Below are 4,617 nucleotides of genomic sequence, written 5' to 3' on the forward strand. Positions count from 1 at the left end.
ACCTGTGTCTCTCAGGAAGCAACTATATCCTGTTCCTGGCCGCATGCACTTCAAAGCTTCAACCCTCTTATCTAGTTTTGGTGGCTGGTATATATATATATATATATATATATATATATATATATATATATATATATATTAGATAATATATATATATACATAGGATAATATAATAGATTATATATATACACACACACATACACATATATATTTTGGTGGCTCCTATAAATGAGATTAGGTATAATTTTGACATTGATTATTTGGAACAAACAAGCTCAATTATTTAGAATCCACAAATGACAATGCCAAATAGACTCCCTCCTGTTCTTATGAAACTAGTAATGTTGAGGTGTCCCTGGACCTGAAGCCATTACTCTCCATGCCCATCCAAATGAATCTCATGTATTGTCTGAAGTAAAACCATGATAAAATATCCAAAACCCTCAAGTCTGGCACTGGGAAAACAGCATGGTAGTTATTAGAGAACTGACATATAATGGGACTACAGAACCACATTCTATGGCACATGTTGTCCTTTGCTTTACTGATGTCTCATAATTTATGATAAAATAAGGATTTGGGAGCTTATCATTTGATGTAGGTACAGAGTATCTACACTGTTATATTCATTCTATAGCTGTGCCACCTTTGTTGACAAAATCATTGCAAAAAAATTGAAAAGGAAAACTGAATTTATGAGTACATATTAAGGAATATTATAAAGTCCCCTATCAATGAATGTACAATAAGAAAATGTAATAAAATATACATTCAATTAAAGGTCTATAGGGAAAATACTGGCCCTTGGGAAACAGAGAAATACCAGGAAATTGAATTGTACGGCACAGGAATGGACCTGGGAATAAAATAATTATTCAGAACAATCTCTTCCACTCCATGTTCCTAGATCCTTTGTACCCATACCAAGGCCCTTTCTTTCTCTATTCAGAGCATGTAACCAATAATGAACAAAGAGAATTCTATAGTTTTAGAGAGATGTAGTATTTAAAGGTTTCTCCTGTGTCACAGTAGACTCTCTTGTAAAGGTCACCCTCGAATGTGGTCAATGTAAATATAGCAGTTCAGCAGGTAGGCCATTGCAATTCTCAGTGTTATCATCATTAGGCCCTCCCTGAAAAATCTCTTGTATCCTGCAGAGACCTAGCTTCTTTTGTGATGTCACGAGTGTTGTCCTGACTGCAACTGCCTTTCAGATATTCCTTCAGTGCCCCTAGGGTTTACTAATTGGCTCCTAATTCAGAGAAAACAGCCATTTGGGAGGGAGAACAAAGAGGAAGATGATATCAGAGATGGGGAAAAGGAAGCTGCCCTTCTGTCTTTGTAAAAAAACGGAAGAAATACATGGTCTATGGGAAAGCTTGGTGAGTCCTGCGTTGGGTTTGAGTGAATTCTCTGAAGAGATAGCCTTGATCTGAGCCTCCCACATACGGGTATCAGGAGTTGTGAGCCTCTCAGAAGCATCTGGATTTCCATGCTTGTTATGGTTCCTGGACATCAGAGAGCTTATATCATTAATTTCTTACAAAATCCATGAGTTAGGAAGGGCATAGTTGTTTACCTGAGAGCACATGACTCTTATTCTTTTTCACACAGAAGAAAAAGTTTCTAAGGAAGAAGGGAAAGACAGGTGTTGTGTCTTCAGCTCAGAGTAAACTCCTCCATGATTTGCATTCATTTAGTGCAGTTTTTGTCTGGCCCTATTATCTGGGATAAAGAAGTGATCGTATTAGACACTTCATTGTCCCCATCTTTTCACTAGTATATCTCCGACTACCATTCCTTGTCAATGATTTTTTAGATTTCTGAGTCAATAGGTGTTATTAGTTGGTTGTGCTCTTTTCTTTAATTTCTTTAATTTTTTTTATTTTTACCATATTTTATTCCTTATTATTAATTGGATATTTTTATATTTATATTCAAATGTTATTTCCTTTCCCAATTTCCTGCCCATAAGACCACTAGCCATGTTTTTGTTCTTGTTCTATTATGCCCCTTACTCCTCATTTACGATCCATTGACCTGTGAGTCTAACCCAGGGAGAACAAAAGGGTTGTCCTTCCATTGATGCTTAAGAAGGACATACTCTGCCACATATGCAGTTCCAGCCATAGTTCTGACCATGTACCTATTTTGAATAATGGTTTAGTACCAGAAAGCACTGATTCATTTGCATTGATGTTCATATGTGGTTAAAGCCCCTTCACCTCTTGTAATACTTTTGCAAAATCTACCAACAAGAAGTCCATTTTAAGTTCACTGGTTTGCCACTAGCAATCACTTCTGAATTTTTTCTAAGGAAAGATCTATATCTGGTTCTTGGCAGAATGCACTTCTTAGGTTCATCAATATTATCTAGTTTTGGTGGCATATATATATATATATATATATATATATATATATATATATTCACACATAGATGGCTCTTGCAGTGAGGAAGTAAGGTGGAATTTTAACATGGATTCTGTTCAACTAGGTCAAGAATGTAGAATCCATGTTGGGGATTTGGCTCAGGGGAAGAGCGCTTGCCTAGTAAGCGCAAAAACCTGGGTTCGGTCCCCAGCTCCGCAAAAAAGAAACAAAAAGGTAGAATTCACAAATAAAAATGCAAAAGAGACTCCCTCCTGTTCTTAAAAATCTACTGAAGTTGAGGGTTCCCTGGACATCAGTCATTCCTCTCCCGGCCCATCCTCCTGAATCTTTTGTTTGGCCTGAAGAATGAATCATGGAAAAGCATCCAAAACCCTGAAATCTTACCTGGGACACTGGAAGGTTGATACTGTAGTACTGATATCAAAAAGGTCAAGAGAACAAATTCGATACTCCATGTGGTCCTTTGCTTTACTGATGTCTGAAATTTGTTGAAAAAAAATTAAGAATTTAGGAGTTTACTATTTGAAGTAGGTACACAATATTTACCCTGTCATACTCACTGTGTACCTAGTCCCCTTTTTTGGCAAAATCATTGAAATAATTGAATTGGAATACAATTTTTGCGTACACATTCAGGAATATATATAATGTCCCCTCTCAAGAAATGTAGAAAAATATTATTACAATATTTCATCAATTGAAGGTCTGTAGGGAAAATACTTGCCTTTGAAAAACAGAGAAAACCTAGGAAATTGAAGAGTATGTCACAGGAATGGACCAGTGAATAAAATTATTATCTGGAAGAATCTGTTCCACTCCATTTTCCTAGATCCGTTGTACCCATAACAAACCCCTATCTTTCTCTATTCAGAGCATGTAACCACTAATGAAACAATAGAAGTACTTAGCATTGGAGAGATGGAGTATGTAAAGGTTTCCACTGTGTCACAGGAAACACACCTGGAAAAGGCATGGTCAAATCTGTTCAATGTAAGGAAAGCTGTTTAGCAGGTAGGCCATGGCATCTCTCAGTGACATCATCATTAGGAACGGCCTGAAATGTCTCTTGTATCCTGGAGAGACCTAGCTATTTCTGTGATGTCACAAGTGTTGTCCTGACTGCAACTGCCTTTCAGATATTCCCTCAGTACCACTAAGGTTTACTAATTGGCCTCTAATTCAGAGTAAACACCCATTTGGGAGTGAGAAGAAAGAGGGTAAAAACTACAGTGATGGGGAGAAAGAAGTTGGCCCTCTGTATTTGTATAAAAAAGGAAGAAATACTTGGAACATTGGAAAGCTCAGTGAGCCCTGATTAGGGGTTGAGTGGGTTCCCTGAAGAGATAGCCTTTATCTGAGACTTCAACATATGGAAATCAGGAACTGAGGTCCTCCCAGAAGCATCTGGACATCCCTGTTTGTTATGGTTCCTTGAAGTCAGAGAGTTTATATCATTAATTTGCTTATTCCAAAAGCCAGTTGTTGGAAAGGACCCAGTTGTTTCCTGAGAGCTCATGGCATTTATAATTTTTCCCAGAAGAGAAAGATCCTAAGGAAGAAGGGAAAGAAAAGTATTCTTTCCTCAGCTCAGAGTAAACTCCTCCTTGCTGTGGATCCCTATAGTGCAGTTTGGGTATGACACTGATATCTGGGAGAGAGAAGTGTTTCTAGTTGAGTCTTCATTATCTCATTCTTTCCACTAGTATTATTCTGACTACCATTCCCTGTCAGTTACCCTTTAGATTTCTGAGTGAATAGGTGTTTTTAGCTGGCAGTTAACTTTTCCTTTTTCTCACATTTTTTTATTTTTTATCAATTTTTATTGCTTTTTCTAATTGGATATTTTTATATTTACATTTCAAATATTATTTCCCAGATTCCTGTCCATGAGATCCCTAAACAGTCCCACTAACCTTCTTCTATAACCCCCTTACTGCACCTTGACATTCCCTTGAACTTGGAGGCAAACTAGGGAGGAGAAAGGGCTTCTCCTTCCATTGGGACCCAACAAAGCCATCCTCTGCTACCTATGCAGCTGGAGCCATAGGTCTGTCCATACACAGTCTTTGAATATTGGTTTAGTACCAGAAAGCTCTGCTTAGTTGAATTGTTGTTCTTATGGGGTTTAAAGTCCATTCAGCGCTTGTAATCATTGCTACAAACATGAGGTCCATTTTCAGTTCTCTGGTTTGCCACTAGCATTCACTTCTGTATTGGACATGCTCT

At 37.6% G+C, this 4,617-nt stretch overlaps 1 long non-coding RNA gene across 1 annotated transcript; it reads right to left on the minus strand.

The window, feature by feature from the left end:
• Positions 1 to 225: 225 nt before the first annotated feature.
• LOC134484693 (uncharacterized) lies at positions 226 to 3,434 on the minus strand. Its single transcript, XR_010062347.1, has 3 exons — positions 3,352 to 3,434; positions 2,776 to 2,869; positions 226 to 1,725 (listed from the first exon to the last, which is right to left on the minus strand). It is a non-coding gene; the product is annotated as an uncharacterized LOC134484693 (long non-coding RNA).
• Between the last annotated feature and the right edge of the window lie 1,183 nt (positions 3,435 to 4,617).

Source organism: Rattus norvegicus, assembly GCF_036323735.1.
Source record: "Rattus norvegicus strain BN/NHsdMcwi chromosome Y unlocalized genomic scaffold, GRCr8 chrY_unlocalized_30, whole genome shotgun sequence".
Taxonomy (NCBI): Eukaryota; Metazoa; Chordata; class Mammalia; order Rodentia; family Muridae; genus Rattus; species Rattus norvegicus.